Source organism: Spinacia oleracea, chromosome 4, assembly GCF_020520425.1.
Source record: "Spinacia oleracea cultivar Varoflay chromosome 4, BTI_SOV_V1, whole genome shotgun sequence".
Taxonomy (NCBI): domain Eukaryota; kingdom Viridiplantae; phylum Streptophyta; class Magnoliopsida; order Caryophyllales; family Amaranthaceae; genus Spinacia; species Spinacia oleracea.
Genome location: NC_079490.1, coordinates 70,977,422 through 70,997,932, shown reverse-complemented (window position 1 = coordinate 70,997,932; position 20,511 = coordinate 70,977,422). Strand labels below are relative to the sequence as shown.

General features: G+C 35.0%; 2 long non-coding RNA genes across 3 annotated transcripts; one reads left to right on the top strand and one right to left on the bottom strand.

Moving 5' to 3' along the window:
- Positions 1–4,037: 4,037 nt before the first annotated feature.
- Positions 4,038–10,651, bottom strand: LOC110805987 (uncharacterized). 2 transcript variants are annotated; one of them, XR_008918390.1, is made up of 4 exons: positions 10,505–10,651; positions 10,182–10,239; positions 9,763–9,833; positions 4,038–7,416 (listed from the first exon to the last, which is right to left on the bottom strand). It is a non-coding gene; the product is annotated as an uncharacterized lncRNA (long non-coding RNA). The 2 variants fall into 2 exon arrangements; XR_002538181.2 differs by having other exon boundaries at positions 10,182–10,351; positions 10,505–10,646.
- Positions 7,296–9,174, top strand: LOC130459182 (uncharacterized). Its single transcript, XR_008918391.1, has 3 exons — positions 7,296–7,428; positions 7,505–7,631; positions 8,710–9,174. It is a non-coding gene; the product is annotated as an uncharacterized lncRNA (long non-coding RNA).
- Positions 10,652–20,511: the final 9,860 nt, after the last annotated feature.

Below are 20,511 nucleotides of genomic sequence, written 5' to 3'. Positions count from 1 at the left end.
CAGGGTCTGATTTGCTGGCGGCCGCCTCCTGACGTCCTCACCTGTCTGCCTGGTCCAGACGTTCGGGGGACGCAGGGACAATGACGGCCTGGTATCCGCCGGCCTCTCATGATTGGCAGCTGCGGTAGTGGTGTAGATCAACATGCTCTTCTGCACCTCAGCGTTGACTGTCTTGCCCATATCAGCTTGGAACTCAGCCAATATAGCTCGTAGGGCACCCACGGACACGGGCATGTCTGGATTTTCCTCAATTACTGTGCCTGACTGAGGATCTAGGTGCCCACCAGGGGGAGTGCGGTTCGCCTGCTCGTCCTCCTCACTAAGCACTTCCACCTCGGCGGCATGACGAGGTGTGTGCCCTGCTGCAAAAATCCGGGCGGCATCTCCAGTGATTCTTGGAGATGGTGTATGCTGTTGCTCGGTCGGCGTTTCCCTTTCCACCGGTGGCCGTTCCACCCGTACAGGCCGCCCAGCATCATTTTCCTGTCGTTGCTCATCCATACTACCGTACCTCCCCACAGACGGCGCCAAATATTGTGGGGTTTTTCTGGGAGATTAGCCTTGGAGGTTTCCGGTAGTCAATGTTTAAGCAAGAGTCTAGTTTTAGAGAGAGAGAGAGAGTAGAGAGAAAGCAGAGCAATAATTGTTCTTGATTATATTCATTGTGACCCCTTTTTCTAGGGAATTGGGGCTATATATAGTACTAGGTTATTGTAGGAATAACCTAACATTCCTTTTACATGATTGGCTGAGGTATGAGAGGAGGACACATGTCCTTCCCTCTTACAGTTTCCTGGCCCTTTTAGGCATAAGTGGGCTGTTTGGGCCTTTGTGCCCATCATAGGATACTTGCTACGTATGCCCCTTAGGTACAAATACAATACATACTTTAATACGTACATAAATACAAATACATATACTTTGCAGATACGTAGACTGATACTTATACTCCGGAATAGACATCGTATGGTTTTTGCTTACGGGGCGTAATTCGTGCCACGTGTCACATCTTCATTGGTACACGATGGCGCGGTAATTTTGCCCACAACAAACCTCTCCTAGACTAGAAACACGAATCTACAAACTAGACTACTGGCTAACACTTAAAACCAAAAGACCACGAAAAGCTCGAAGATGTAGACTCAAAGTTCAAAGAAGCTCAGACCTAGAACCTAGCACTACAAAATAATTCTAAGTCATTCTCCTTTCCATTCCTTTCCTAAAATAAAATATGAGGCTAAATTGTTGTCATTCCTTCTTATCATGTACACTTATCATTCAAAATAAAATAAATTCCTCTCTAAATTACATCCTTCATTTTTTTATAACAGCAGTTTCAAAAGCAAAGAACAAACAAGAAGGCAAATTATTTGATGCAGGAAACAAATGGCAAAAATTATTATAAGAGAGTTCTCAATTAATTACCCATCTAGGCCCATCATAACCCATTAACTTCAAAAGAAAAAAGATCCATCTACGGAAAAACAACTGGGGGCTCACTCAGTCTACCTTAACGATTTATGAAAGATAGAATCCAACGACACAAGAGGCAGCTTGAAACCTTTAAAAATATCCTTTCCCTTGACAATGAAATAATTTATCCACTTTATTGTTAGCCATGTAGAACCTCGTCTAAAGGTGCCTTTTTATTCAAACCACACTAATCCGAACTTGAGGATGAAAATTCAATATGACAACAGTACGGACCAGAAGATGCATACTTGAAAATAGGAACTAATCAAGTAAAAAGGACCAATGTCCATATTCCCAAAAAGAAAGAATTCAAGGATACTATAAAATAACCGGTCAAGTCAAAATTCTTTAAACTTAATATGAAAAATGAAAAATGATGAAGTTCTACAAAGACCAAACATGATCAAACACCAAGTCCAGTTGTCAAACTAACTAAGGGTATAATGGGAAATTATGAGCCTTAAACTTTTTTTCTACCCTCAGCTTAACCACGTTAAAACCCGGAAATTCCCTCCTTGAGGTGAAGTAATAAAAATATATCTTTCTTAAATCGCATGAAAAAAAATAATAAAGAAAAATACCCACTCGTGAATAACTAAAAGTTGAGCACAAATCACTCGGCAGTAAGAAGTTAATCATCTTTGCAAAATTAACAGAAAGAGGAACGTGATAATAAATCGAATCCTATGAAAACCACGCATACCAACCGCCTAGCGCTAGAAATTACTAGCGCTTCCCATGTAAGCGCCAAAAACTTATAGCACGTAAAACTATGCGCTGGATTTTTTTCAATGCCTTTGCTTAGGTGTTCGGAATTTTTCCTGCACTTTTACAGAAAAGTTCGAGCGCTTGGGTGGTACCCGTGCACAATTCTATTATTTTTATGCAATTTCGCGCGAATCAAGGTGAATTATAATAAAAGAATAACTCATAATCAAAAACCAGAACTACGTAAGGCCTGATTCCAACCTGGATACGTATGCAAGCCCTAAAGGTGCGACCACCTTAGTCTAAATACATTTTGAACCTGTATTCTAAGCAAAACAAACTCAGCCCACTCAAGCTAAAATTGACTAAAACATGATCCATAACATTCAACTTAATTGATTTAATGCAAAAGTACTAAAAGTTTTATTAATTAGGCACATGATTATATTTTCATCCTAATTACTTTTCCAAGAAATCTTTAGGCATAGTTTCCAAAGGAAGCATTCACTTCCCGAAATAAAAAATTTCCTGCCATTCGAATGCGTCAATAATTTGCTTAAATAAAAGACGTGTTTATTGTAATATAAAACATCTTCTTAAACATTGCTACAAAAACTAAATGAGACAATCAAGTATTCTATATGGACAGCAAAGAGTAGCCCTTACTATCCTTAACATCCCTTGACATCAAAATCCCAACGTCGGATTGTTATTCTAAATTTGACGTATCAGAGAGAGTTTGATGAAAACCATGAGGTTACAGATATAGGTAAACATGTCTCTACTTTAAATATGCAAATTGTAAATTATATTGCTGGTTTATTTAATCTCATTTAACTTCATATCTCTTGCAAATGCTGAAGGAATACAATACCTTGTGATAGGTTCTGTTCTGCCTTGAGACATTTGTCTTCACACATTGGGATTCAAATACATTGTTAAGTTCAATAAATTCAGCCAACCTCTCTGAAAAGTTGGTAAAATCCTTGTGAGTCTCCTCGGAAATATTGCAAAAAGAGATGATATGTGTCTAGTGGGAGCGTATAGTTGGCGTGATGTGGACGATAACTTAAAAGCTAGTATAATTAAAGTTATTCGGGTATGTGGAATATCATTCTTAACACTTACATTAATTATAGTTTTATTCTCTCGTAATTGTTGCAGAAACATAAAAGTTTTAAATTAATTTATTTGCATGGTTGCATCAATAGTGGGATTTCACTATTAGGGGCAGTCACTCAATCTTATCTTAGTATTCTTCCTGTTTCAATCCATTGTTTTAATAAACGACCAAGTTAAATCTTATGGTTATTATTTCTAACTCAAATATGTGATTTCATCTAGTAATTTTTAATACTCTTGATGACTAGTTTTGATTTGTGTGTTCTTTTCATTTCTTGATTCTGTTTTAAATTTTCCATTTATTTCTTTGAAATTAGTGGTTTGTAAAGTTGTATTTTCCTTTCATGACCTAATTATTCATGAAATTTCTGTATTAGACAGTAAGCTTTCAATGGTCCTAAATATTTCAGATCTGAGATTAAATTTGGTATTTTTCTTAATCCTTTTATGCTACATTCATCTTGATTCACCTTGAAGTCCTCAATATATCCTTTATTGAATGGTCAGGTTAATATTAATATCACAAACATTGTCATGTGATTAAATTCTTACAACTAATTCCTTGGAATCTGTATAATCCTTGTTGTATTGCAAGCGTAAGGCATTTCATGATCGCTAAGATTTCACCCTTGAGCAGAATTTTAACCTTGCACTTTTTCTTAAAACATACAAGCTAATTACCTGCTAAGACCAGGGGGGCTTAGCTAGAACAAGCAGAGTAACCTGAAAGAAAATAAGAAACCAGGGGATAATTAATTGTATTTAGCAAGTACACAACAAATTCACTATTACAATTCCTTACTATTCGAGAGGTAAGGACCCTCCATAAACCAAATACACTCTTCTTAATTTCTGGATGCCTTTACAAAGATAGAGACCTACTATTTATACACAAATACTCTACTCTCTCACTACCCTTCTCTCTATAACCACCTTCTAACAAACCTCTGCCAGCTTGACAGAATAATATGTGAAGGAATCTTTCTTTGGATTACTCATGTGGTTCCATCTTTGACCTCATCATTGCTGACCTCTTTACCCTTTTTCTTGTGCCTTCTATAATATGTGTATGATGAGACGGGCATGTGCAGACTTAGCATGACCACTGTTTCTAAAAACCGTGCAACACCTGCACAGTCTATCTCCCTTGAGAATGAGACATTATAATTATCTTTATAATATTGCCACTTCTGATTAGTGTTTGGGGGGGGGGGGGGGGAATAGGTTGATTTTGTAGTTTTAAGGAGAAGTATCCCCATGCCAAATTGAAAGTCTTTCCCTCGGCATATGTTAGGTGGTTTTTGTGTTTCTTGAAAGATGGCTAAATTTCTTCTTAGACATAGTTCCTAAAGGATACATGGGAGAAAGAGATGTGAGGAAGTTGGGTAGAGTGTGTGGAGTTTTGTTTAAGCCAAGTGCACAAAATCTTAGTGAATAATAACAGATGAAGTGGAAAGAGATCCAATTCCTTCCTTTCCTGCTGACAGAACCCCAAATTTCAGAAGCAAACTCACACTCAAAGAACATATAGAATTCATGATTGCTTCTTAGCTTCTTATACACCTTGTTGATAGAAAACTCAGGTTGTTGCAATGTGTTTCTACCATCAGAAAGCTCATATAAATATTGAAAATCATACAAAATCTTCCTCACTACCCAAGTTGAGTTATGAGCAGTAGGAAGTGAGGCAAGGTTCTTGCCTTTCACTACAGAATTAATGAACCTTAGTGTGAAATTCCTTTAGAGGAAAAGCAAGAAATCCATATCGTTCTGGATTGCCTCTATTATGTCTTTAAACATCCTTTGGATTGTTATAGGCCACTTGTCCTCTGATTCATATGCGATTTTCATGCATATTTTTCATAACTGTCATTCCTGAAGAGTGAACAAAACTTGTTTTTCTTTAGTATAATGAAAAGTTACTAATTTGTACTATTATCTCGATTTCCCTTTTTCTTTGAAGAAAAATTTTGTGATACCTGATGGGGAGCTAGTTAACAAATCTTTTTTAAAGCGTATGGACAGACCATGGCAACATCATAGATACACAATGAAGAAAAATTGGATCAATCTAGTCAAATCTCCAGAACAGAACTTCACCAATCTGCCTGATGCAGTCTCCACTAGAAGTTGGTTGGATTTGGTTAACACCAAAGGCTAGGGTTCGTGACCCCGAAAGATTCTAAATTTAATAAGTTTAATTAGTTTTATCCATGCTACGATTGATTTGTTGAAATTAAGAAAAATACGAACAAGGAAAAAATGCTTGAGCATTACAAGGTCGTTTTCACAAGAGTGGTGCTACAAGCTTTGCTAGTCGAAGAGTTTATTTTGTATGATTTTATACCTTCTTTGAATTGTTGCATATCACTTTATATAGATTCTAAGTAGATAGGAACGTAAAACACAAATATGCTCAATCAGCCCCTACTCCACAAGTTTGTTTATTTATTTGTTTCCTAAAATTGCAGAAAGAGAAGAAAGGAGAGTTTAACGAATTAGCATTTTACAAATCAGTTTATGCCAAAGAAGATGGATGCTTTGAGGAGGGCACACTCTCTCATCAATTTATTGTATCCATTGCATTGAGCTAATTCAATCTTGCTCTAATCTATTGATTGTTGAATGTTAACAATCACGAAGTCCTGAATGTCCATACGAAATACAGCAGAATACTTAACTTGAAACCATAATTTTGTAAGTTATTCCGAAACACGGGATTTAGTTGGCCAAAACCTTTGAAATTTTCAACTGATATTCAGTTTTCACTATTGAATTTGTGCAATCTCCAACTGATTATATACATATATGTATATATATATACATATGTATATATAAATATGTATATACATATACATATACATATATATATGTATATGTATATGTGTGGGTGTGTAGTGAAGTAAAGTGACATCTATGAAGTGGAAGGTTTTATAAGAAAACAAAGGTCAAGATATGTTAACAATAGTGTCATGGCAGTGGAGAACATAAGTGGTGAACTATTTGTTGCAAAGAAGCAAAATCAGGACCTTGCAACACAAATAAAGCTAAATATGAAGTTTGATGAAACAACGCAGTCATTTAAAATGATTGGTTCTTTCGGACAGGTTTTGAAGGAAGTACACAAAGGAAATTTTTCATCAGACCTTTAAGATGGTGCGAAATCAGCAATACATATGGTTAGTTGTAGGGGTGTTTTTTGTAAATTCTCCCTACGGGATTTTGTAAGGTTTTGAATTTCGAAGTGGTCACCACCAAACAATATTTCAGGGTCCGGTTTGGAAACACCAAGGTTGACTCTTTGTGGATAAGGCATCGAATCTTAGAAACGGATGGGTGAGAATTCACAGGTTTATATTGTTGGAAGTTAGTAAGCTCGCAATAAAAGGAAAGAATTCACAGGTTTATAATGTTTTTGCAGACTTGCAAATAATAATAAAAAGCTATTTCCTATGAACACTTTTAGTAATCTCTCTTATAAACACTTTTAGTAGTGTTGCTTCACAGTTCAAGAGTGATCAAGTAGAAGTAACAGACATTCTAATGCTATAACCGAACTTATACATGGAATGGAGAAACAATTCTAAGGGTCCTACTGTCGGTGGACAAGCAATGAATAATAAACAGAATATTTTCAAGAGTGATCAAGTAGAAGAAACAGACATTCTAATGCTATAACCGAATTTATACATGGAATGGAAAAACAGTTCTAAGGGTCCTACTGTCGGTGGACAAGCAATGAATAATAAACAAAAAATTTATATAAGTGTAGTATGTATGAATGAGTGACATGTTTTGAGTTTTCATCGACAAATCTAAAATCTTGACAATGTAATGGAAATTCTGCAGCCAGCTTAATTTGTCATGCAAACTCTATGAAAGCACTTTGTTTTTTCAAACATGATGTGCAACACTAGTTCAAGTTTCGATCTTTTCGCAGAGGAAAAGGGGAATGAGTTCAAAGCAGCAAGCAGAAAGATTGGATGCACACGCAATGCGGAGGGAGAAAGAAAGGGAAAGGCGGCGTCTTAGAGACAAGATAAGAAGACAGAACATGAGCCAATAATCTCCTTTCTGCCACTTCTCCTATGCTTGATGACTTGCCATCTAGCTCTGAAACTCAAGGTTAATTAGTTGATAACATCTCATGATATACTGCTTAATTAAAACAATAATCTTAACAACTTTGTCCTACTACTAGTGTTCAGAAGGAGAAGCTCAGAACATGAGGAAAACCCCTAGAAGGTTACGCGTAAGTGACGTAAGACATTTAGCTAGAAGATTACATGGTGATGACCAGCAGGAAAATGGGGAACTTCTGACAAACTGTGAGTTTTACTTTTTTATTATGCCTGCCTTTTACTCTGATGTTTTTGAATCTGATGTGGTGGTCATTTAGGGGGTGTTTGGTATATGTTCTGGAAACAGAGTGGAGTGGAATCAAATAAGAGAGTGGAAAGGTAACAACAACAATTATTGTCATTGACTGTTCGGTTTCCAACTCCGGAATAGAATCACTTAAACTAGTTTTAATTTCATTTACTTCGTACCATTTATGTTTGGTTTCCATTAACCTGTTAACTTTTCCTAAAAAATATGTTAAGATCTACGTATATGGGAAGCAGCACAACACAACAAACAATCAAAGAGTCGGAAAAAAATTAATTGAAGACAAGAAAGTAGAAATTATGTCACAAAATAAAGAATTTGAAAGATGAGGAACAAAGTAAATAAACTCTTTCGGCAAATTCTAAATTTCCAATTGAAAAAGGTTAATACCAAAGTTCCAGAAGATGAATTTTATTATTGAGATAATCAGCTTCGTATGTTCATAAGTCATTACTTTGCTGTTATTTTTCATGAAATCGAAGAACCAGAATCGGATAATGAAGAACATTTGAGTGAGAGACTGGTAAAGATTGAAGAGGAGAGTGACAGATGAAGACTGATTGAGCACGCTGGGTTAAGAGTGGTAATAGATGGGTGGAATAGATTACACCTAAGAAACAGTAACAATTACCCAAACATATAAACCAAACCGTGTCAAATGGAATCACTTAACTGAATCCTTTTGTAGCCCTTTAAAATATCAGGTGTAGTAACCACTAAGACATTGAGGTTAACTCATGTCAAACGCCTGGCTTGAGCAGTTAAGCTTACTGACAACTAGAATTCTTTCATATTTATTCACATATTGCAAGTCTATCTAATGTGTAATTTCATGCTGAGGTTGATGCCTTTGCTTCTTACATAGTTTGAGGTTGTTAGCTGGTCATCTAATATTGACTTATGGTTCTGCTAGTCTCATGAGCTCATTTTTTGTTCCTTTTACCCTTTCTACTTTGTTCAATGAATGTAATGCATACAAAAGAATATACTGAGATGTTAACTCAAATTTCTTTACAGATGAAGCTTTTTGGGACGACAATCTAAAGTCTGGTGGATCTATAGAAGCTAAATTAGGAGAATGAATGCAAGGCTGTGATCCCTTGGGTGCCATCTCAGACGGTCAACCCTGTATCACAAGGTCTTGGTTCTCAAACAGATTCATCGGAGCCAATGGACGCTGAAGAATTGGAAACATCAATGGTAGAAATTGAAGATCAAGATGCTGCAAACATTGGACAAGCAAATGGGTACCTATAACCTTTCTTATCTTAACGAAGGCTTTGGCATCAGCAACATCCTCAGAATACCAGGGGCTATTAGATTTTGAAGTGAAAGAATCAAAGAAACTTCAGCATATCTGGGCAATTGAATGGAACCTTCGCTGGCACAAGTGTTATTATAATTACGGGACAATGATTATTGTTTAACTTAAGTTTACTATCTAACAAAATGGAAGTAGGAAATCATTTTAAGCATTTTCAATTTAGCCATAAAGATGATTGTACCAGTCTGTATGCTGAAAATCCTAGATTATGTACAAACGAGTGGTAAAAGAATGTTTATGTTACGAAAAGAGAAGTCAATTTCAGGTGGGTATATTTACTATTTAGGAAGATGGATATTAAGATAATGCGGGGTATGCGTTTACAAGGAACTATGAATAATCCTTTCCCGACTCTATTCCTTTTGCTGAATGTTGGGTGTAATTCTTGCAACAAATAAAATCGAGCAACAAATAAAATCAAATAATCCTTTCCTGAACAAATAAAATCAAGCAACAAATTAAATCAAATTAAATCCTTTTACTGAACTATGAATAATCCTTTCCTAACTCTATTCCTTTTGCTGAATGTTTGGCCAAATAAAATCGAGCAACAAATAATCCACAACACCAACAAATAATCCACAACACCAACAAATAAAATCAAGCAATTCCACGAGTAATAATGTTTGCAATCCCGTTTTACATAATTCACAGGATTCTAATGTCAGATACATCAAACTGAAAATGTCAATAAGAATTGCAGGGAATGGATGCGATTGAGAAAACAGAACACGTGCAATAAATACCTCAGAAATTTCAGCACACAATTGAGCCGTACGTAAATCCCTTCGAATTATCAACACCTGACGCATTTCCACTGTGACACGTTGGATTATGATAAGAAGAAGGAGGAGAATCAAAAATTCAGATCAAGAAGAAAAACCAAGAAGAAACTACTCAAGCATAGATCAATTAATTTAAGAACGAGATAGCAGCAGCACCAACACAACATCTCAAAACAACAACTTGCAGATCAAAGTTATACAGTACCAAAAAAAACTAATAATTAATAATAGAAAGTAATAGGCAACAGATTAACACATTCAATCATCAAGCAATTCCACGTTCAATCTCTCGTTTTTCATAATTCACGTGATTCTACATGTCAAATAATATCAAACTGAATGGATTCCGTCGATGGAGAAAAGAAAACATAGCAAAGTACCTCGGAAATTTCAATACACAATTCGAGATTTCAGCAACCAATTCGCGATTTTCCACCACTTACTCATTGATGATATATGAGAAGAAGATGGAGAATCAAAAAATTAGAACAAGAAGGGAAAAAATTTCAGCAATTAAACGCCATTAAATAGAAAAAACAATAACACAAACCTGAATATTCAAATGGCAGAGAGGAGATCGAATTGAGCCGGAAAAGAAGATGATATGTGAGAAGAAGATGGAGAATCAAAAAATTAGAGCAAGAAGGAAAATTATTCAGCAATTGAAGGCCATTAAAAAGAAAAAACAATAACACAAATTAACCTGAATATTCAATGGGCAGAAAGGAAATCGCATTGATAGAGGTTCTTGAATTTGCAGAGAGGTTAGTCAGAGAAAGAAAGACGTGCAGCAATGAGTTATGGTGTTTTAAAATAATCAGGGTTTAATTTGAGAGAATTGAATTAGCTAGCTAGAACGATTTAAACGTCGTGGTTCGATTTAGTAAAATAATTAATTTATTAATTTCTTTCCTTAAAAAAAAACAACCGCCTAAATCATTTTCAATTTTCACCCAAAAAAAGAAGCGCACATAGATTCAGCTTCCAAAATTTAAAACACGTGCATAGCACATGCATTGGCGACGCCTAAAAGTGTAGCCAAAATTAAGGACGCTCAATGGCTTCGACATTTAGGCGTCGTTAACTTTCTCGATGCCTAACACGCGGATTGTTTTTCGCGGCCCAACGCCATGCGGCAGGTGTCGAGGATCAGGTGTCGAGATAACCCCCGTTCTGTAGTAGTGATTCCCCAAAAGAAAGAATTCAAGGATGTTATAAAATAACCGGTCAAGTCAAAATTCTTTAAACTTAATATGAAAAATGAAAAATGATGAAGTTCTACAAAGACCAAACATGATTAAACACCAAGTCCAGTTGTCAAACTAACTAAGGGTATAATGGGAAATTATTAGCCTTAAACTTTTTTTTCTACCCTCAGCTTAATCACGTTAAAACCCCGGAAATGCCCTCCTTAAGGTGAAGTAATAAAGATATATCTTTCTTAAATCGCATGAAAAAAACAATAAAGAGAAAATCCACACTCGTGAATAACTAAAAATTGAGCACCAATCACTCGGCAGTAAGAAGTTAATCATCTTTGCAAAATTAACCGAAAAGAGGAACGTAAAAATAAATCGAATCCTGTGAAAACCACGCATACCAATCGCCTAGCGCTACAAATTACTAGCGCTTCCCATGTAAGCGCCAGAAACTTATAGCACGTAAAGCTATGCGCTGGATTTTTTTCAACGCCTTTGCTTAGGTGTTCGGAAATTTTCCTGCACTTTTACAGAAAAGTTCGAACGCTTGGGTGGTACCTGTGCACAATTCTATTATTTTTATGCAATTTCGCGCGAATCAAGGTGAATTTATAATAAAAGAATAACTCAGAATCAAAAAGCAGAACTACGTAAGACCTGATTCCAACCTGGATAAGTATGCAAGCCCTAAAGGTGTGGCCACCTTAGTCTAAATACATTTTGAACCTGTATTCTGAGCAAAACGAACTCAGCCCACTCAGGCTAAAAGTGACTAAAACATGATCCATAACATTCAAATTAATTGATTTAATGCAAAAGTACTAAAAGTTTTTATTAATTAGGCACATGATTATATTTTCATCCTAATTACTTTTCCAAAAAAATAAAAGCAACTTGCCTCTTTAGGCATAATTTCCAAAGGAAGCATTCACTTACCGAAATAAAAAAATTCCTGCCATTCGAATGCGTCAATAATTTGCTTAAATAAAAGACGTGTTTATTGTAATATAAAACATCTGTCTTAAACATTGCTAAAAAAACTTAATTAGACAATCAAGTATTCTTTATGGACAGCAAAGAGTAGCCCTTACTATCCTTAACATCCCCTGACATCAAAATCTCAACGTCGGATTGTTATTCTAAATTGGACGTATCAGAGAGAGTTTGATGAAAACCACGAGGTTACAGATATAGGTAAACATGTCTCTACTTTAAATATGCAAATTGTAAATTATATTGCTGGTTTATTTAATCTCATTTAACTTCATATCTCTTACAAATGCTGAAGGAATACAACACCTTGTGAAAGGTTCAGTTCTGCCTTGAGAAATTTTTCTTTACACATTGGGATTCAAATACATTGTTAAGTTCAATGAATTCAGCCAACCTCTCTGAAAAGTTGGTAAAATCCTTGTGAGTCTCCTCGGAAATATTGCAAAAAGAGATGATATGTGTCTAGTGGGAGCGTATAGTTGGCGTGATGTGGACGATAACTTAAAAGCTAGTATAATTAAAGTTATTCGGGTATGTGGAATATCATTCATAACACTTACATTAATTATAGTTTTATTCTCTAGTAATTGTTGCAGAAACATAAAAGTTTTAAATTAATTTATTTGCATGGTTGCATCAATAGTGGGATTTCACTATTACGGTCAGTCACTCAATCTTATCTTAGTGTTCTTCCTGTTTCAATCCATTGTTTTAATAAACGACCAAGTTAGATCTAATGGTAATTATTTCTAACTCAAATATGTGATTTCATCTAGTAATTTTTAATACTCTTGATGACTAGTTTTGATTTGTGTGTTCTTTTGATTTCTTGATTCTGTTTTAAATTTTCCATTTATTGCTTTGAAATTAGTGGTTTGTAAAGTTGTATTTTCCTCTGGTTACCTAATTATTCATGAAATTTCTGTATTAGACAGTAAGCTTTCAATGGTCCTAAATATTTCAGATCTGAGATTAAATTTGGTATTTTTCTTAATCCTTTTATGCTACATTCATCTTAATTCACCTTGAAGTCCTCAATATATCCTTTATTGAATGGTCAGGTTAATATTAATATCACAAACATTGTCATGTGATTAAATTCTTACAACTAATTCCTTGGAATCTGTATAAGGACCTTAGTCCTTGATGTATTGCAAGCGTAAGGCATTTCATGATCGCTAAGATTTCACCCTTGAGCAGAATTTTAACATTGCACTTTTTCTTAAAACATACAAGCTAATTACCTGCTAAGACCAGGGGGGCTTAGCAAGAACAAGCAGAGTAACCTGAAAGAAAATAGGAAACCAGGGGATAATTAATTATATTTAGCAAGTACACAACAAACTCACTATTACAATTCCTTACTATTCGAGAGGTAAGGACCCTCCATAAACCAAATACACTCTTCTTAATTTCTAGATGTCTTTACAAAGATAGAGACCCACTATTTATACACAAATACTCTACTCTCTCACTACCCTTCTCTATATAACCACCTTCTAACAAACCTCTGCCAGCTTGACAGAGTAATATGTGAAGGGATCTTTCTTTGAATTACTCATGTGCTTCCATCTTTGACCTCATCATTGCTGACCTCTTAACCCTTTTTCTTGGGCCTTCTATAATATGTGTATGATGAGAGGGGCATGTGCAGACTTAGCATGACCACTGTTTCTAAAAACCGTGCAACACCTGCACAATCTATCTCCCTTGAGAATGAGACATTACAATTACCTTTATAATATTGCCACTTCTGATTAGTGTTTGGGGGGGCGGGGGGGGGGGGGGAATCGCAAATTGGATGGTACAGGCGTGTGCACGTAGCTCTAGGTGCACCGGGATCAAAACGACCAACATTAAACATAAAACGAACGTTTTTATTAAATTCCCAGAAAAAAGAACAATGCCCTTGAACAAAAGAACAATTCCCCTAAACAAAAGAACATTAAAGGCTCTGTTCTTTTCAGCTATGTTTATCGCGTTTTTATTTGATTCGTTGTTATTTTTGCGATATATATTCTTCTGGGTTTTATATTTTGAATTCAAACTATGAAGATGAGAGAGAAATTGTGAACTAGGTTTTCTTAAATGGGTTTTAGAGAGAGAAAGTAATGAAAATCCCCAAAAATTCGTTGATTTTTCTGCTTCAACATCAAATTAAATTGATTTTTCTTCTTCAAACCTGAATTCTGCAGCTGGTAATCTGATTTTGGGAGGTAAATTTTCAATTTTGTAATAATAAATGGTATGTTTTGATGATTTTGATTTTGTAATAATTGTGTTTTTGATGATTTTGACTATGTTGATGATTTTGATTGTGTAATAATCGTGTTTTGATGAATTTGATGATTTTAATGAATCAAATTATGTAATAACACGCTGATTTTGTTGAAATCGTTGATTTTGAAGATTTTGATTACGTAATTACGATTTTTTTCCCAGAAAAGAACATTTTTACCTATTAAAGGAACATATGTTCGTATTAAAAGAACAGTTTCATTATGCTCGTATTAAAAGAACAGTTTCATTATAGTAGAAAAATAGACCATTTGCGTTTCATAATTTGTTCTTTTATTTTACTGTGTTCTTCTTTTTTATTATTTTCAATTTTATTTGCGTTTCATAACTTGTTCTTTTTATTTTATTGTGTTATTTTTCTTGTTACTTTTTATTTATCCTTTGTTTCTTTGATTGCGTTCTTTTTCTTGTTTTTATACATGTTAACCTATTATTTTTTTCAGATATTAAGAATAATGTGCTTGATAATTCATAACAGAATGATGAAAATGATGATTCCGAATCATATGTTATTGTGGGACAAAGTACTTGACTTGTTCCTTTTAGTCTCTATATTTGTTCTTTTAGTCTTTTCATTTGTTCTTTTTATAATACTCTGATAAAATAACAAAATAAAAACACGTGCACAGTTCTCATTATGCACTCTTTAACAATTTTTCCTTTCTCCTTCTTTGTTCTTCAATTATTTGATTCTACTTCCTATTTGTTCATTTTCTATTTTTCAGCAACTATATATATAATAATTGTACTTATGAGTCATAACCATTAGTCATTTTATAAATACATTTTAGAGAGAGAAAGAGAAGATGATTTATATTCTCTCAACATAAGAGAGATTTTTTGAAAGAGAAAGAGTTAGATGGTGAGTGATAGAGTAAAAAAAACATTTTCTCCTTATTCTCTCTCTAAAATTCCTTCTGAATGTTTCTTGTTTGTTGAAAATGAGTGAATTAAGAAAAAACACTAGTTCAATTTGGTTAGTTTTCGAAGCAAGAGAATCTCTGGAGAGCGTGATATTTTCCGAGGATTGAGATCAGTTTTTTAAGATTTATTAAAAGATATTGATGTTCCTGGTACATGTTGATCAAGTGATTAAGGTACGTTTCCTTGTTCTTTCCTCTAATGTTCTTTTTCAAGTTGTTATGTTCTTTTCACAAATTTACTTTTACTGTGTCATCAACATAGTTTGTTCTTTTAAATCAACATAGTTTGTTCTTTTATATCAACGTACATAGATTGTTAAAAAAGAACATATAATGGTTTGAAAAGAACAAATAACACTTAAAAAAGAACATAGTCCGATTTGTGGTAAAAGAACAAAAAATACTTTTTAAAAAATATAGATTTAGTTTTAAGTGCATCAAAAAATCTTCGTTTCGTCTTTTTAATTAGAACATAAAATCGTTTGAATAGAACAAATAACACTTAATAAAAGAACATAGTTCTGATGCGTGGGATAAGAACAAAAATACATTTAAATAAAAATATAGATCTAGTTTTAAGTGCATCAAAATATCGTCGTTTTCGTCTTTTTAATTAGAACACTAAGTGGTTTGAAAAGAACAAATACAACTAATAAAAGAACATAGATTTGTTGTTCTTTTCGTCCCTTTCATTCTGTTCTTTTGTTTGATAAGGAAAAAGAAAATGTTGTTCTTTTCCATGTGTTTTGTTCTTTTTTCTTCTGTTTTGTAAAAAAGTTGTTGTTCTTTTTTTAATTATTTTGTGTTCTTTTTAACTTATTTATGTTTTTTAATATTTAATAACATTATCGATAATATTTTTTTTTTGTTTTTCTGTTGTATTTTTCACACGATGTTCTTTTTGAAAAATAATTGTTCTTTTTATAGTTTATCAGGAGAGAGAATATGTTATTTTCATTTTTGTATATTTTCTTTAGTTTTTTAGCATTAGTGTTCTTTTCAGGTTTTAGTTAATGTTCTTTTCGTTTACTTTATTATGTTCTTTCTGTTTAGTTTGTTATTTTCTTTTTCGTTTTCTTTTAATGTTTTTGCGTTTTGGTGCAGGTGCACGTAGATCTACGTGCAGGCCCCTGCACCATCCGCGCGTTGGGGGGGAATAGGTTGATTTTGTAGTTTTAAGGAGAAGTATCCCCATGCCAAATTGAAAGTCTTTCCCTCGGCATATGTTAGGTGGTTTTTGTGTTTCTTGAAAGATGGCTAAATTTCTTCTTAGACATAGTTCCTAAAGGATACATGGGAGAAAGAGATGCGAGGAAGTTGGGTAGAGTGTGTGGAGTTTTGTTTAAGCCAAGTGAACAAACGCTTAGTGAATAATAACGGATGAAGTGGAAAGAGATCCAATTCCTTCCTTTCCTGCTGACAGAACCCCAAATTTCAGAAGCAAACTCACACTCAAAGAACAAATAGAATTCATGATTGCTTCTTAGCTTCTTATACACCTTGTTGATAGAAAACTCAGGTTGTTGCAATGTGTTTCTACCATCAGAAAGCTCATATAAATATTGAAAATCATACAAAATCTTCCTCACTAACCAAGTTGATTTATGAGCAGTAGGAAGTGAGGCAAGGTTCTTGCCTTTCACTTCAGAATTAATGAACCTTAGTGTGAAATTCCTTTAGAGGAAAAGCAAGAAATCTATATCGTTCTGGATTGCCTCTATTATGTCTTTAAACATCCTTTGGATTATTATAGGCCACTTGTCCTCTGATTCATATGCGATTTTCATGAATATTTTGCATAACTGTCATTCCTGAAGTGTGAACAAAACTTGTTTTTCTTTAGTATAATGAAAAGTTACTAATTTGTATTATTATCTCGATTTCCCTTTTTCTTTGAAGAAAAATTTTGTGATACCTGATGGGGAGCTACTTAACAAATCTTTTTTAAAGCGTATGGACAGACCATGGAAGCATCATAGATACACAATGAAGAAAAATTGGTTCAATCTAGTCAAATCTCCAGAACAGAACTTCACCAATCTGCCCGATGCAGTCTCCACTAGAAGTTGGTCGGATTTGGTTAACACCAAAGGCTAGGGTTCGTGACCTCGAAAGATCCTAAATTTAATAAGTTTAATTAGTTTTATCCATGCTACGATTGATTTGTTGAAATTAAGAAAAATACGAACAAGGAAAAAATGCTTGAGCATTACAAGGTCGTTTTCACAAGAGTGGTGCTACAAGCTTTGCTAATCGAAGAGTTGATTTTGTATGATTTTATACCTTCTTTGAATTGTTGCATATCACTTTATATAGATGCTAAGTAGATAGGAACGTAAAACACAAATATGCTCAATCAGCCCTTACTCCACAAGTTTGTTTATTTATTTGTTTCCTAAAATTGCGGAAAGAGAAGAAAGGAGAGTTTAATGAATTAGCATTTTACAAATCAGTTTATGCCAAAGAAGATGGATGCTTTGAGGAGGGCACACTCTCTCATCAATTTATTGTATCCATTGCATTGAGCTAATTCAATCTTGCTCTAATTTATTGATTGTTGAACGTTAACAATCACGAAGTCCTGAATGTCCATACGAAATACAACGGAATACTTAACTTGAAACCATGATTTTGTAAGTTATTCCGAAACACGGGATTTAGTTGCCCAAACCTTTGAAATTTTCAACTGATATTCAGTTTTCACTATGGAATTTGTGCAATCTCCAACTGATTATATATATATATATATATATGGGTTTGTAGTGAAGTAAAGTGACATCTTTGAAGTGGAAGGTTTTCTAAGGAAACAAAGGTCAAGATAAGTTAACAATAGTGTCGTGGCAGTGGAGAACATTAGTGGTGACATATTTGTTGCAAAGAAGCAAAATCAGGATCTTGCGACGGTAGACACCTAAATTGTGTCCCCCCTCAAGGATGATGACGATACCATTATCCTCACTAGGCGGTTGGAATAACTCCGTGCGGAAATCCCAATTGCTAAGAACATCTCTAAAATACAAGATCCAATCCGCGAGACCGTTCCCCTCCCGGAACTCGGTACAAAATACAACTAAATCCAAGTACAATCTCATCTAGTAGACCATTTCATTGGTCTTACTAGGCCTTTTCCACTCAAAATCATATAAGGCAAGTCAAATTCGGGCGCCGACCCACAAAACCGAGCAAGCCGGGCCCCGTCTCGTACAACCGGAATTCAAAACCCGCAACGGCTTATTTTTTTACGCAAAATCAAGTCTTAACCTCCAAGAAAGCACTACGTGCCAAGCATCGTACTATTCGTACGAAGGTACATCAATACAAGAAAAATCAAGGACGGAGCCTGCGTCCTTGATTTTGGCAGCACATATGCCACGTCACCAGCGCCCAGCGCTGGTTTGGCGTGCTGCGCTGGCACTGGCTGGCGGTTTCCAACCATTTCTCCTATAAACAACCACCTAATGTTCAGCATTTAGGGAGGCAACTTCAATATACAACGTCGTTATAAAAAAATTACGCCTCAAATTCAAGTCCAAAAATCCTTCAAAAACACATACAAACTTCAAGTTCTAAGCAATTGGGAGCTCTAAAAGGAATTCTTGCCTAAACCTAAATAGGTAATTCCGAATCCCAAAATATTCAATCATGTTCCTTTGATTTTCCTATTTCAAAAATGATTAGCAAGTTGGCATTTTTACTACTAAAAATGTCACTTGCAACAATCATACATCTTTTCAAAATCCAAACTTTTCAAATTACAAAAATGCAAACTTTCAAGATTCATGGATTTTCAAAGTTGTTTGCAATCACTTCTTTGAACTAGAATCATTTTCAAGTATGGAGTAATCAAAGATGACACCTTTTAAGCTTCTAAAGGTTTAATCTTTTGAGATTCAAAACTCCATTTATTCAATATACAAGTTCAAGTTTTCAAATTTCAAGATCCCACAATGTTTAGGATTGCTCATGACTACTTCCCTAAACTAGGATCCTTTCAAAATAAGAGCACATCAAAGATCTAACCTTTTCAACATTAAAAGGCCCGATCTTTGAGATTCAAGTCTCTTAAGTTTCAATATTTCAAGTTCAAGTTCAATTATTTCAAGTTCAAACTTTCAAGATTCAAACTTTCAAGTTCAAGTTCTATATGCAAAATCTAGGATACTTTGGGATGAGCAACTTCTCCCAAGTTGAGATTTTTGGCTTTGAATTCGTGTCGGGCGCACTTATTTTTAAGGAGCTGCTTGGCGTTCGAATCTCATGTGCCCAAGTACAAATTTCAATATCGCAATTTCGATTATGCACCTTTCAATATTACAATTTCAATTATGCACCTTTCAATACCGCAATTTCAATATCGCACTTTCAATTCCGCAATTTCAATTTCGCACTTTCAATTCCGCATATTTACTTGCCTAGTCCTTCTAGGAAATGTGGACCTACTCCCTAGTCCTTTTCTAGGGGGTCTTGTATTTACTAATTCCGCACTTATTTACAATTGTGATGTTGCTTTATTGCTTCCATCACCATACATGCTAAATACAACAAAATGCAAGGTTACATCACGCTTAACAAAGATAATTTCTTGGACAAACTGGCCTTAGGTTCCTTTAAATTACCTTTAAAGCAAAGTGACCACCATACAATTAGAGATTCTATTTGCTCTAAAATTCAAACCCACATAGTCTAATCTAGGGTATATTTTTGAAAATGCTATGTCACGTACTCGAATAATTTCTAAAGCTCGCGGAATAAGCATCTCGTTCCCGTGCCCGGATCTCACCCATCCGTTTCGAGGATTCAAAGCCTTATCCAAAATAGAGTCACTTGCGGTCTTTCCAAACGAGACTTTAAATAACGTTTGGTGGCGACTCCTTCGAGGTGCAAAAATACAAGGGTTTTCTAAAAAACCGCCCCCCTTGTAGGGAATTGCAATACATACGCAAAAAAACCCCTGCAATTCTAGGAGCTCCGCTGGGGACATTCTAATTTCAATTTCGAAAATGCGAGCAGACTTCGAGCAACAAGCCACTGATCTTCTTAAGTACTGGATGCCAGCACTGGCGCCAGGAGCAGCCACCTGCGCCCAACGCCGCTGCCTGCATCCAGGACAGTGGCTCACAGTGGCTTGTCGCCCACTTTTGCTCAACTTTTCGTGTTGGGAGTTAGTCTATTTTTGAATCTGGAAGGACGCTCCCAAACCTCGTGAACGAATGTCGAAAAACGAGCTATACAAATACAAATTCGAGTACGATTTCAAATTTCAATTTCTAGGCATTTCATGCATTTTTCGAAAACCA